This window comes from Apodemus sylvaticus, chromosome 15, assembly GCF_947179515.1.
Source record: "Apodemus sylvaticus chromosome 15, mApoSyl1.1, whole genome shotgun sequence".
NCBI classification, from domain to species: domain Eukaryota; kingdom Metazoa; phylum Chordata; class Mammalia; order Rodentia; family Muridae; genus Apodemus; species Apodemus sylvaticus.
The window spans coordinates 17,487,035-17,503,210 of NC_067486.1; positions in this window are offsets into that span (position 1 = coordinate 17,487,035).

Here is a 16,176-nt window from a genome sequence, read left to right on the forward strand (position 1 = left end):
TTTTCTGTTAACTTGGGAGCAAATGAACTTGGAAGCAAAATCAAATCACTTATTAAGATTCATTTTTGGATCTTCAATCCTATTCCATTGACCCATCTGCCTGTCACTGTACCAATATCATGCAGTTTTTAACACTATTGCTTTGTAGTACTGCTTGAGGTCCAGGATACTGATTCCCTCAGAATTTCTTTTGTTGTTGAGAATAGTTTTAGCTATCCTGTGTTTTTGTTATTCCAGATGAATTTGGGAATTGTTCTTTCTAACTCTATGAAGAACTGAGTTGGGATTTTGATGTGTATTGAGTTGAATCTCTATATTGCTTTTGGCAAGATGGCCATTTTAACTATATTAATCCTGACAATCCACAAGCATGACAGATTTTTCCATTTTATGAGGTCTTCTTCCATTTCCTTTGTCAGAGACTTGAATTTTTGTAATACAGATCTTTCACTTGTTTAGTCAGAGTCACACCAAGGTACTTTATATTGTTTGTGGCTATTGTGAAGGGTGTCATTTACCTAATTTTTTCTCAGCCTGTATATCCTTTGAGGATAAAAAGGCTACTGATTTGCTTGAATTGATTTTATAACCTGCCACTTTGCTGAAGTTGTTTCTCAGCTGTAGTAGTTCTCTGGTGGAGTTTTTTGGGCCAGAAATAAACCCACACACCTATGGCCACTTGATCTTCGAAAAAGGAGCTGAAAACATCCAGTGGAAAAATGATAGCCTTTTCAACAAATGGTGCTGGTTCAACTGGAGGCCAGCATGCAGAAGAATGCGAATTGATCCATCTTTCTCTCCTCGTACTAAGCTCAACTCCAAGTTGATCAAGGACCGCCACATAAAACCAGACACACTGAAACTAATAAAAAAGAAACTGGGAAAGACCCTTGAGGACATGGGCACAGGGGATTAGTTCCTGAACAGGACACCAATAGCTTATGCTCTAAGATCAAGAATTGACAAATGGGACTTCATAAAATTACAAATTTTCTGTAAGGCAAAGGACACCATCAAAAGGACAAAATGGCAACCAACAAATTGGGAACAGATCTTTACCACCCCTACATCTGACAGAAGACTAATGTCCAAGATATTCAAAGAACTCAAGAAGTTAGATCCCAGAAAACCAAATAACCCTATTAAAAAATAGCGTACAGAGCTAAACAAAGAATTTGCACCTTAAGAACTTCAGAGGGCTGAGAAGCATCTTAAAAAATGTTCAACATCATTAGTCACCAGGGAAATGCATATCAAAACAACCCTGAGATTTCACCTCACACCAGTCAGAATGGCCAAGGTCAAAAACTCAGGAGAAACCAGGTACTAGTGGGGATGTGGAGAAAGAGGAACACTCCTCCACTCCTGGTGGGGTTACAAATTGGTACATCCACTCTGGAAATCAGTCTGGCAGTTCTTCAGAAAACTGGGCATGACACTTCTGGAGGACCCTGCTATACAACTCCTGGGCATATACCCAGAGGATCCCCCAGCATGTAATAAGGACACATGCTCCACTATGTTCATGGCAGCCTTATCTATAATAGTCAGAAGCTAGAAAGAACCCAGGTGTTCCTCAATGGAGGAATGGATACAAATGTGGTATATATACACAATGGAGTACTATTTAGCCCTTAGAAACAATGAATTCATGAAATTCTTAGACAAATGGATGGAGCTGGAGAACATCATACTAAGTGAGGTAATCCAGTCTCAAAAGATCAATCATAGTATGCACTCACTGATAAGTGGATATTAGCCTAGAAACTTGGATTACCCAACTCATAATCCACATATCAAATGATGCCCAAGAAGAATGCAGGAGTGGCCCCTGATTCTGGAAAGGCTCAGTGCAGCAGTGTAGGGCAATACCAGAACAGGGAAGTGGGAAGGGGTGGATAGGGGAAGAGGGAGTGTGAAGAGGGCTTATGGGACTTTCGGGGTGTGGGGAGCCAGGAAAGGGGAAATATTTGAAATGTAAATAAAAGATATATCGAATTTAAAAAAAGATTCATTTTTGGAGTGTCCTTCACACACTCTTGCTCTTACTATCTTGCCACTTTTTCCACAAAGTCCTCTGGTCCCTGATGGGAGACACTTGATGGAGACAAATCATTTAGGACTGAGCATTATAACGTCTTTCCCTCTCTGTACTTTGTTCCATGTGAATCTCTGTATCTTTTCACATCTACTTCAGAAGGAAGCTTCTCTGACAATGGATGAACAAGGCAATGATGTATGAGTGTAGTAGAATGCTATTTTATTGTTAAGTTCATTTAGCAAAACAGTAGTATTTGGTTTTTGCATAGGTTCCTGGCCTATCTAGTCTTAGGATCTTGGTCATACAAGAAATGCAGGGAATTCATTCTATCTCATAGAGTAGGTTGTAACCCAATCAGATATCCGTTGATTACTCCCATAGGCTTGGTGTCACTATTGCACTAATGTGTCTCACAAGAAGGACACTCTCATAGATCAAACTGTTTCGAGTTAGTGTTGTGTTTGCATTTTCTCCTTTGGAAGCATGTAGAGTAGTTTCCAGGCCTATAAATAAGCATGGTTATAGACATATGTAGGCACCAGCTAGATTTCTCTGATATTCAATGAAGTGTGTAGGTGTTTTCTTGAATAATTGAGTCTTACTGTTTATTTGTGGAAAACCACTTGTTGCCTTTGCAACAGCCTGGATTGTTTGCAGATTCCTGAGGAGCCTGTTGGGCAAGCAACTCTATTACATGTAACACGTTCCCAGTTCTAGAAACTTCATTTAATGGTGGAAGATATCGAGGTGGAACTCCATCTCCTCCATTATCTTACAAATTCACTTAGAATACTTCATATATGTCAATATTTTAAGAAACTTTTACTCTATTGTTTGCATACTATCCCTCAAGTGGTGCTGAGCATTTTTATCCTCTTCAGTCTCCCATTTCCTTATGTATACATAACTCTCTATTCTATAAACAGCACAGTTGATGAACATATGAACTCAGAGACTTGCAGCAGTCACAGGACCAACATATACTAGATGGAGATCTCATTGCTGAGAGAAATGGACATAACTTTTATATCTAATCCACATTTATCTGTAACTTATAATCACTAGCAAATGAAAATTAGTTTTCTCCAATGGATTCCCATTGGGAGACAAACACATGGCCAGCAGTAGAAGGCCAACAGAAAATGAGCCCACTTGCACCAGCTGAGGTTCGTTCCTTCCTAATATTTGTCAGGGACCTTCCTCCCTCCCTCCCTCCCTCCCTCCCTCCCTCCCTCCCTCCCTCCCTCCCTCCCTCCCTTCCTTCCTTCCTTCCTTCCTTCCTTCCTTCCTTCCTTCCTTTCTTCCTTCCTCCCTTCTTTACAAGTTCTTTCCATAGATAGTATGGGTTCTGGCTTTATGTTTATATGGGTTCCCTTTGCGTGTGAAGTTGTATGTCTCTGTGTCTTTACAGTCTTCTCCTGAATTTCCTTTGGATCATTTTTGTTTGTTTGCTTTGTCCTATTCCACCTTGCTTGTTTCTGTTTTCTTTTATTCTTTAAATGCCTGCTTTTTCTCTACTTAGAGAGAATATGTATGAATTCAGTTGGGAGGGAAAACTATAATCAGAATACATTATATTACAATAATTTACTTTCTACCCATATAACTTCAAGTCTAAGAATATATATATATATATGTGTGTGTGTGTGTGTGTATATATACATATATATATATTTGTATATATTTTGCGTGGAAATATATATACAATTTTGGAATTAGTATATATATATTTTGGAATTAGTGAATATTAAATATATTTTCTATTTAAGAGTTTATATAATATTAACATTTTTATTATAATGTTATGTAGATAAATTTATTTTTTCTTTTTAGTTTTCATATTTTCAACAATATCATTTCTCCTTTTTTAGAAGCATTCACATGGAAAGAAATATGAGGTATTTGCTACTAGCTGAACATGAGGAACTGGTATCAAAGATGCCCTTCTTATGGTCCAGTAGTTTACCAGTTCATTTAATCTCCACTGAAAACTTCATAAGAACACAGTCCACTATAAAGAAAGTAGATAGAGTTTATTCAAATTTACATGATATAACAACAAATAATGAGAGTGATGACCTTTATTTTTATTCCTTTTTGACGATATGGCAGAGAACCAATTGATAGTTGAAATTTAGAATTGATTGTAGCTTTTCTTTCCTAAGTTTCTCCTTTCCTTTTTTTCCAATTTATGGAAAGGTAAGTAAACATTAAAGTGTTTCTGCTAAATTTTGTTAATTTTAGCAATAACCTAGTCATTAAAATGGTGTTTTCAGAGTAGGTTCCTATTTTTTCATATTTTATTTTTATTCAATATTTAAATCTTCATTTTATTTGCGTAATCACTTTTTGTAGTTTTATAACTATGGTAAGACATATGTCCTTTGACTCTAATAATAGTTTCATTTTCTATAATCAATTATGTTACTCCCTCTGGAATTTATTTCATAATATGACATAAGATTAGAAAATCCTTTAATTGTATTCTAATTAGTTAGCCTATTATCACAGGCCCTCTGATACCCTATGTGATCAGTATCATTTGTTTCTTTTCTCTTCCATTAGTTTTGCCAATCCCATCATGCTCTTTTGTCATATCTCATTTTTCAAAGTTAAAGACAACTTCATTAAATCAAGGGCATCCTTTGTTCCCATCCTGTCCATCTTATGCCTGTCAGTGAATTGTTCTGGATGAGCTCTAGAAAAATGTACTTCTTTGATTTAAAGAATAAAAATGAAAATAAAAACATAGAGATGAGTTAAGTACAGGATGTCTTCTGAAACCTCCTGTTAATTGGAAAGATGAATGTGTGAAAATTGATGTATACTATGGGTAAGACAAGAGTTTGAAATATATTCAGAGTTTGACATTGATGAGACCATGATGGGCCATTATACATTCTATGCTGCCGCATGTTCTCAAATGCTCTGTGACTCTAAAGGAAGCTTAGTTATCAGTTAATGTTTTTATTGTTCAGGTGAATTCTTTCATTAGAATTTTTTGATCATAATTGAACTACAACTTTTCTCCCTTCGCTTTCCTGCCTCCAAATCTTGCATAGGCCTCCCGGACTCCTTTAAATTAATAACGTTTTCTTTCACTAATTAACACTGGACAACCAATTAATGTCCCACTATAATTTAGTGTTGATCAAAGGGAGGTGATACCCAACAGGTTGGCTACTATTACAATTGTCATTAATAATAGTTGGAAACTTATATTTCACATTATAGGCAGGAGATAGTTTTGTATTTAGGAACAAAGTACCTCCAGGTATAGTTGCGCAATCTTTTACAGAAGATAGGGAAATGGGTTATTGTGTCCCTGGATATGTATTATTAACAGATATGGGTCTTTAATCTGTGATAAAGCAATACCTATAAAAAATTAACAAAGTGCAAACGTATTTTTCAAAATATAATGTATATGCAGGTTGGCCTTCAGGTCCTTGCAGCTGCTGGAACTGGCTGTGTTCTGTCATGTGCCTGGCATGATAGCACTGCTTATTAGTTGTGTTGTTGTTGTTGTTGTTACTAATACCACTACAACAGCTATGCCTTCTCTAGCAACAATTCAGGCTACAGGGCAACTCCTTGTCCCAGATGGCTGCTCAGAAGGGACAACTTGTCCAGGCAGGGCAGCCTGATCTAGGAGGAGACAGTACCTGAACATCTAGCCAGTCCGTCCGCAGTGGATTCTGCAGGAGCAAGAGATGGGGCAATGAATTAGATCACAGGACCACAGAATCAAATAAATAAGTTCCTAACAGCACATGTTCAAGACAGCCACAGGTACACCAACAGATCACCCTATCTGTTAGTAACAAGGTGTGGTCACCAGGTCCAGTCTTCATGATCCCAGTATCAGCCTTCACATGACAGTTCATCATCATGGACATAGCCCCAGCCTTCACCACTCCATTTTTTCTTTCACCCCAGACTGGACCATCCAATATAGGATCAACCATCATCATGGCCAGGTCCATGGATCAGGGATGCATGGGGACCTCTTAATATAGTGCAGTTCCCCCACCCCCAGATGAATACTCTCAACAGCAATATGTTGTCCAGTGACTGTCTCTGCAGAAACAGTGGGAGGGGCACTAGAATCATTAGTAACATGAGAAAAATGGGTTGTCTGCATTGGATTGTCTACTTTGTGGTTTTTTCCTTTTATGTTCTGGATATTGTGAACTAAAAATTCTAGGCATCTTCTTATTAAACCTAGCTGGGACTGTGACACTCAAGCATAGAAGGGCTATTTGAGCTTCAAAGGAACAATATAGTTGTTTTTGTTGCTGCTGTTGTTGTTGCTGCTACTGCTGTTACTGTTGTTATTGTTAAAAACAAGATGATACAAATCCAACACCTCTCTGCTTCTTTCTGTTTTGTTTCTGTTTTAATTTTTTGCGGTGTGTTTTATCTTAAGGACAGGGGAAATATTTGGATTCATTTTTGCCACCATTGCTGATGACTAATGACTTTTAAAATAGTAAAATAAAAATCAATAGATTCATAATGCTTTTGTATTTCCAAGATTTAACACTTGGGATTATGGATGAGAAAACAATTTAACTGGTTATAAACTGGTTTCAGAAATAATGCTTCTTATGATATGTCCCAATAATAAGCTAACTTCATGGGATTTTTTTTTTCAATAGAGAACTCTGTGTATCTCCAAGTATTAACCCTGAATGATAAGAACTCATTCTAACACACATATAAACATACCCACATTATATATTTATACATGCCAACTAAAACCAACTTCTTGTCTTGCTGAAGAGCAAAAGTGTTGCTTTGTTTCTCTGATAAAACTGATTTAGGCCGGTCTGTGATGGCGCATGTCTTTTATCCCAATCCTTGGGAGGCAGAGGCAGGTGGATTTCTGAGTTCGAGGCCAGCATGGTCTACAGAGTGAGTTCCAAGACAGCCAGGGCTGCACAGTGAAACCCTGTCTAGAAAAAAAAAAAAAAAAAACAAACAACAACAACAAAAAAAACCCCTAATTTTAGGGCAGACATAGCCCAAGTCTAACATCGCTTGGGTATCAACATGTCAGGCTTTTGCCTGCACGGAGGGTCTGGGCAGCTCTGCAGGCCATCTGTGTGCCAACCCTATCAAGGATCATTTGCTCTGCAAGGTGATCAGCAATTAGAAAAGGTCCTCACAGCATCTACCATTTTCGCTCTCTGATACAGCAGAAGGGCAGCACCAGGTTCACAGAGACAACCCGAGTATAACATTGCTTGGGGCAAGACACACCAGGGATCCAAGGATACCCAAGAGGAGAGCAGCACATCAACAATCTGTACCAGGGGAAACCCAGTCATCCAGCAGTGTGGAAATAGTCTTACAGACTCACAGAGGGTTCATACACCAGCCAGTGACAACAAGACCAACTAGCACCAGAGATAACCAGATGGCAAAAGGCAAACTTAGGAACATTACTAACAGAGATCAAGGCAATATGGCAGCATCTGAACCCAATTCTCCAACAACAGCAAGTCCTGGATACCCCAACACACCAGAAAAACAAGATTTGGATTTAAAATTACTGGTCATGATGTTGTTAGAGGAACACAAGAAGTACATAAATAAATCTCTTAAAGAAATACAGGAGAAAATGGATCAAAAGGTAGAAACCCTTACAAGGGAAACACAAAAATCATTTAAAGAAATTCAGGAGAATATGGGTCAAAAGATAGAAGCTAATAAAGAGGAAATACAAAAATCACTTAAAGAAATACAGGAGAACTTGAGTCAACAGGCAGAAATCATGAAATAGGAAACACAAAAATCTCTTAAAGAATTATAGGAAAACACAAACAAACAAGTGAAGGAACTAAGCAAAACCATCCAGGATCTAAAAACAGAAGTAGAAACAACTAAGAAATCACAAAGGGAGACAACTTTGGAGATAGAAAACCTTGGGGAGAAATAAGGGACCATAGATGCAAATATTAATAACAGAATACAAGAGATAGAAGAAAGAATCTCAGATGATGAAGATACCATAGAAACCATTGACTCAACAGTCAAAGAAAATGAAAAATGCAAAATGCTTGTAACCCAAAACATCCAGGAAATCCAGGACACAATGAGAAGATCAAACCTAAGGATTATAGATATAGATGAAAGTGAAGATTTACAACTGAAAGGGCCAGCAAATATCTTCAACAAAATTATGGAAGAAAACTTCCCTAACCTAAAGAGAGAGATGCCCATGAATATACAAGAAACCTACAGAACTCCAAACAGACTGGATCAGAACAGAACATAGCAATCCTGTATGTTAACTTAACAATCAAGACCCCAAATGTACTAAACAAAGAAAAAATATTAGAGGCAGTAAGAGAAAAAGGCCAAGGAAAATATAAAGAAAGACCTATCAGAATTACACCAGACTTCTCACCAGAGACCATGAAAGCTGCACAGAGACCATGAGATCCTGCGCAGATCTCATGCAGACTCTACAAGAACACAAATGCCAGTCAAGACTACTATACCCAGCAAAACTCTCAATCACCATAGATGGAGAAACCAAGATATTCCATGACAAAACCAATATACACAATAACTTTCTACAAACCCAGGCCCACCAAGGATAATAGGTGGAAAATGCCAATACAAGGAAAGAAACTACACCCTGGAAAAAGCAAGATAGTAACCTTCTTTCATCAAATCCAAAAGAAGATAACCACTCAAATATAAAAATAACATCAAAAATGACAGGAAGTAATAATCACTATTACTTAATATCTCTTAACATCAATGGACTTAATGCCCCAATAAAAGACATAGACTCACAGACTGGATAAGGAAACGGGACCCTACATTTTGCTGCATACAGGAAACACACCTCAGTGTCAAAGACAAAAACTACCTTAGAGTAAAAGGCTGGAAGACAATTTTACAAGCCAATGGTCTCAGGAAATGAGCCGGAGTAGCCATCCTAATATCAGATAAAATTGACTTTCAACCTAAAGTCATCAAAAGAGACACAGAAGGACACTTCTTGATGGTCAAAGGAAAAATCGACCAAGAAGAACTCTTAATTCTGAACATCCATTCTCCAAATGCAAGAGCACCCTCATTCGTAAAAGAAACTTTACTAAAGCTCAAAGCACACATTGCAACTAACACAATAATTGTGGGTGACTTCAACACTTCACTCTCCTCAGTGGACGGATCAGGAATATAGAAACTAAACAGGGACACAGTGAAACTAATTGAAGCTTTGGACCAATTGGATCTAACAGATATATGTAGAACATTTTATCCTAAAGCAAAAGAATATACCTTTTCTCAGCACCTCATGGTACCTTCTCCAAAATCGACCATTTAATTTGGTCACAAGAAAGACCTCAACAAATATAAGAAGATCTAACTAATCCCATGCCGCCTATCAGATCACTATGGAGTAAGAGTGGTCTTCAATAGCAACAAAAACAACAGAAAGCTCACATACACATGGAGGCTGAACAATATTCTACTCAATGATAACTTGGCCAAAGAAGAAATAAAGAAAGAAATCAAATACTTTTTAGAATTTAATGAAAATGAAGGCACAAAATACTCAAATCTATGGGACACAATGAAAGCAGTGCAAAGAGGAAAACTCATATCCCTGAGTGCTAGCAGCTTAATGACACACCTGAAACCTCTGGAACAAAAAGAAGCTAATTCACCCAGGAGGAGTAGAAGATAGGAAATCATCAAACTCAGGGCTGAAATCAATCAAGTAGAAACAAAGAGAACCACACAAAGAATCAACAAAACCAGGAGCTGGTTCTTTGAGAAAATCAACAAGATAGATAATCCCTTAACCAAAGGTCACAGAGACAGTATCCAAATTAATAAAATTAGAAATGAAAAGGGAGATATAACAACAGAAACTGAGGAAATTCAAAAAATCATCTGATCCTACTACAAAAGCCAATACTCAACACAACTGGAGAATCTGGAGGAAATGGACAATTTCCTTGACAGATACCAAATACCAAAATTAAATCAGGACCAAATAGATCATCTAAACAGTCCCATAACCCCTAAACAAATACAAGGAGTCATTGAAAGCCTTCCAACCAAAAAAAGCACAGGACCAGATAGTTTCAGTGCAGAATCCTATCAGACCTTCAAAGAAGACTTAACAAAAATACTCTTCAAACTATTCCACAAAATAGAAACAGAAGGAACTCTATCCAACTTGTTCTACAAAGCCACAATTATGCTGATAGCAAAACCACACAAAGATCCAACCAAGAAAGAGAACTTGAGACCAATTTCACTTATGAGCATTGATGCAAAAATACTTAATAAAATTCTTGGAAACTGAATCTAAGAAAACATCAAAACAATCATTCACCATGATCAAGTAGGCTTCATTCCAGAGATACAGGGATGGTTCAATATATGGAAATCCATCAATGCAATCCACTACATAAACAAACTCAAAGAAAATAACTGCATGGCCATTTCATTAGATGCTGAAAATGCATTTGACAAAATTCAGCATCCTTTCATGCTAAAAGTCTTGGAAAGAACAGGAATTCAAGGCCCATACCTAAGCAAAGTAAAGCAATATACAGCAAACCGGTAGCCAACATCAAACTAAATGGAGAGAAACTTGAAGCAATCCCACTAAAATCAGGGACTAGACAAGGCTGTCCCCTCTCTCCATTTCTTTTCAATATAGTACTTGAGGTACTAACTAAAGCAATTAGAAAACATAAGGAGGTCAAAGAATACAAATTGGCAAGAAAGAAGTCAAACTATCACTATTTGCAGATGATATGATAGTACACTTAAGTGACGCAAAAAACTCCCCCAGAGAACTCCTACAGCTGATAAACAACTTCAGGATTGTGGTTGGTTATGTAGTCAATTCAAGCAAATCAGTAGCCTTCCTATACTCAAAGGATAAGCAGGCTGAGAAACAAATTAGGGAAATGACCCCTTTCACAATAGCCACAAACAATATAAAGTATCTTGGTGTGACTCTAACCAAACAAATGAAAGATATTTATGACAAGAACTTCAGGTCTCTGAAGAAGGAAATTGAAGAAGACCTCAGAAAATGGAAAAATCTTCCATGCTTGTGGATTGGCAGGATTATTATAGTTAAAATGGCCATCTTGTTAAAAGCAATATACAGATTCCATGTAATCCTCATCAAAATCCCAACTCAGTTCTTCATAGAGATAGAAAGAGCAATTCCCAAATTCATCTGGAATAACAAAAAAAAAAAAAAAACCAGGATAGCTAAAACTATTCTCAACAATAAAAGAACTTCTGGGGGAATCAATATTCCGGACCTCAAGCAGTACTACAGAGCAATAGTGTTAAAAACTGCATGGTATTGTTACAGTGACATGCAGGTGGATCAATGGAATAGGATTGAAGACTCAGAAATGAACCCACACACCGATGGTCATTTGATCTTTGACAAGTGATCTGAAAACATCCAGTGGAAAAAAGATAGCCTTTTAAACAAATGGTGCTGGTTCAATTTGAGGTCAGCATGCAGAAGAATGAGAATTGATTCATTCTTATGTCCTTGTACTAATAACAACTCCCAGTGGATCAAGTACCTCCACATAAAACCAGACACACTGAAAGTAATAGAAAAGAAACTGGGGAAGACCCTTGAGGACATGGGCAAAGAGGAAAAGTTCCTGAACAGAACACCAATAGCTTATGCTTTAAGATCAAGAATTGACAAATGGGAGCTCATAAAATTACAAAGTTTCTGTAAGGCAAAGGACACAATCAAAAGGACAAAACAGCAACCAACAAATTGGGAAAAGATCTTCACCAACCCTACATCAGAGGTCTAATATCCAATATATATATAAAGAATTCAAGAAGTTAGACCCCAGAAAACCAAATAATCCTATTAAAAAATAGGGTGCAGAGCTAAACAACGAATTTTCACCTGAAGAACTTTGGATGACTTCAGAAGAACCTTAAGAAATGTTCACATCATTAGTCATTAGGGAAATTCAAATCAAAACAACCCTGAGATTTTTATCTCATACCAGTCAGAATGGCTAAGCTTAAAAACTCAGGAGACGGCAGTTTGTTGGCAAGGATGTGGAGAAAGAGGAACACTCCTCCACTTCTGGTGAGATTGCAAGCTGGTACAACCACTCTGGAAATCAGTCTGGTGTTTCTCAGAAAACTGGGCATGTCACTTCCAGAGGACCCTGCTATACCTCTCCTGGGCATATACCCAGAAGATTCCCTGGCATGCAATAAGGACATATTCTCCACTATGTTCATAGCAGCCTTATTTATAATAGCCAGAAGCTAGAAAGAACCCAGATGTCCCTCAATAGAGGAATGGATACAGAAAATGTGGTATATTTACACAATGCAATACTACTCAGCAATTATAAATAAATAATGAATTCTTGAAATTCATAGGCAAATGGTTTTAACTGGAAAATATCATACTAAGTGAGGTAACTCATTCACAAAAGATCATACATCGAATGCAGTCACTGATAAGCGGATATTATCCCAAAAGCTCAGAATACCCAAAACACAACCCACATATCAAATCATTCTCAAGAAGAAGGAAGGAGAGGGCCCAGGTCCTGGACAGGGTTGATGCAGCATTGTAGGAGATTGCCAGGACAGAGGAATGGGAGGGTGTTTATTGGAGAATTGGCAGAAGGAAGAGTACTTACTTATGGGACTTAGTGGTAGGGGGGGAACCAGGAGAGGGAAAATCATTTGGAATGTATAGAAAGAATATAGAAAATTAAAAAAAAAACTAATTTTAGACAAAAATGAGATGATTACACTTAGACAATACTAATGTTAAAATTACTTTAAAATATTTATTTATATAACATAAAATAATATATAATTATGTAACATAAAATAATATATAATACAGAGCCTTTTGTATCTTTGGTAAAATACATCTGAATTTTATTATTTCACCCAACAGAAATTATTAAATCTACTAGTGTACTTTTAAATTCATTTTTATTTTTAATGGATCTTTCATAGTTTTTATCTTCATGATTATCTACTAGCTCATCATTTTCTAAAAGAATATACTTTTAAAAAAGTTCTTCAGAGTGTTCCTCTTTCTCGACATCCTCGCCAGGATCTGCTGTCAACTTAGTTTTTCATCTTAGCCATTCTGACTGGGGTGAGGTGGAATCATCATGGGTATCCCTGATGGTAGAGTTGGAGAAGGGTTTGAAGGAGCTGCAGGGGTTTGCAGCCCCATGGAGGGAGTAACAGTGTCAACTGGACAGACCCCTGGAGCTCCCAGCCCCCAAACAATACACAGAGGGGCCCAGGGCACTGGCCAAGTATATGGCAGAGGATGGCCCTGTTGGACATTAGTAGGAGGAGAGGCCCTTGGGCCTGAAGGTGTTTGATGCCCCAGTGTAGAGAATACCAGGGAAATGCCAGGGCTGGAATACAGGAGGGGGTGGTTTGGTGGGGGAGCACCCTCATAGAGTTAGGGGAAGGAAGATGGGATAGAGGGGTTTCGAAGGGGAGATCTGGAAATGGGAAAATATTTTAAATGTAAATAAAGAAAATATCTAATAAAAATAAGAAAATTTAAAAAAGAAAAGTACTTCAGAGACACATACATCTAAAAATGGCCTCTCTGGGAAATTTGGTAAGCTTTTTTATATTTCCAATTAACCCCCAACCCAGGTCCAGGCATCACACAGACTCTGTTTCTCAATCATTTCTGGAAAGTCCATATTTTTTTTTCTTTAAACATGTCAGAGAGCAAGAGCACCTGCTGTGTCTAGACAGAAGCAAAATGTGATTCACCTTTAGCCATGACCATTTTCTCCCTTGGAGTCATTAGACAGTAGGAACCTGGATATCACAGTGAAAATAACAATACTCAAAATAGCATTAAATTCTCTTTTCAATTAGAAGAAAGGATACTGTAGCTTATAACATGATATTTCCATTTAATTTGCAGAAGTCCAAATAATAGCTAAAAACATAATTATTTGATCTCTGTGTGCAATGATCAAATGACCAAGATAATCAGTTAAAGCAGTCTAGTAAAGACCAAATTTCAGGAGAAATCTCATCCTCCCAAGTACATATTTACTTACCTCCAAAAGTACTTGAGAAAATCATGTTGGTTTTTTTATTTGTTTGTTTGTTTTGTTTTGTTTTGTTTTTTTGCTTATGTAGCATACAATCTAATGATTCAGATTCATTCTTAAATTCCTAATATTTGTATTTTGGCCTCTGTTAATTTCAAAAACAATTTTTGAATTTCAGTTATAATAGGTTATGATGGAATCAATTTAGAAACATAATAAAAATTTTGGAAATCTTATACATGGCTTAATTAAAATGGCTGATCTGGGCAAATTAGTTGTCATAAGAAGTTCATGGTGGATTAAACACAGAATAACATCTTCATTCAGATCTACTGATGCCAGTTGTACATCTTTAGGGATAAGTTGAAGATAATCCTAAATGCCACATAATTTTTAAAATAATAAAGTGCTTTAAGAAATATATCAAGTGTATTTAGTAGAAAGGTTATTATAGAGTGCTTGAGATCAGTTGGGGTACTCAACTGTCTATTTATTATTATTATTATTATTATTATCATCTTATTATTATTTTATTATTTCACAGTCCACCCATTGCTCCCATCTCTGTCTCCACTCCCAGAATTCCGCATCCCATTCTCCCTCCCCTTTGTCTCCAAGAGGATGTCCATACCCCACCCCCAGGCCTCCCTACTCCCTGGGGCCTCAAGTCTCTAGAGCGTTAGGCTCCTCTCCTACTGCGGCTAGATGAGGCAATCCTCTGCTGTGTATGGGTCAGGGGTCTCAGACTAGTTCTTGTATGTTACTCGGTTGGTGAGTCAGTGTCTGAGAGATCTCAGGGGTCCAGATTAGTTGAGACTGCTGGTTTTCCTATGGGGTTGCCATCTTCCTCAGCTTCTTCCAGCCCTTTCCTAATTCAACTACAGGGGTCCCTGGCTTCTGAATTTTGGTTGGGTTTAGGTATCTGCTTCTGACTCAGTCAGCTACTTGTTGGGACTCTCAGAGGATAGTAATGCTAGGGTACTGTCTGTAAGCACACCATAGCGTCAGTAATAGTGCCAGGCCTTGGAGCCTCCTCTTGAGCTGGATTCCAATTTGGGCAGGTCACTGGACCTCGTTTCCCTCAGTCTTTTCTTCATTTGTGTCCCTATAGTTCTTTTGTATAGGAACAATTCTAGGTCAGAATTTTTAATTGTAGGAAGGCAACCCCATCCCTCTACTTAATGCCCTATCTTTCTATTGGAAGTAAACTCTACAAGCTCCCTCCCCCCACTGTTGGCCATTTCATCTAAGGTCCTTCCCTTTGAGTACTGAGAGTCTCTTACCTCCCATGTCTCTGGTACTTTCTAGAGGGTTCCACCATGTCCCACCCACTAAGGTTCCTATTTCCATTCATTTTGCTGGCCTTCAGGGTTTCTCATCTGTCTCCCCACTAATACCTTATTATGTTTCCCTTTTCCTCTCCCACTCCCCTCTCCCATCTAGATTCCTCCCTCTCTCTGCCTCTAGTGATTATTTTCTTCTCCCTCCTAAGTGGCATTGAAGTGTCCTCACTTGGGACTGCCTGCTTGTTAACTTTCTTTAGTTCTGTACTCTTGGCTAATATTCACTTATTAGTGAGTACATGCCATGCATATCCTGAGTTACCTCACTCAGGATGATATTTTCTAGTTCCATCCATTTGCCTACAAAATTCATGCTCATTCTTAATAGCTGAATAGTATTCCATTGTGTAAATGATCCACATTTTCTGTATCCATTCTTTATTTGTGGGACAGCTGGGTTGTTTCCAGCTTCTGGCTAGTACACATAAAGCCACTATGAATATAGTAGAGCACATGCCCCTGTGGTATAGTGGAACATCATTTGAGTGTATGTCCAACAGTCGTACATCTCTGGCTTTAGGTAAATCTATTTCTAATTATCTGAGGAAACTCCAGTTTGATTTCCAGAGTGGTTGTATCAGTTTGCAATCCCACCAGCAAAGGAGTGTTCTGTTCCTCTTTCTCCACATGCTCACCAACATGTTGATCTTAGTAATTCTGATTGGTATAATTGGGAATCTCAGAATCTTTT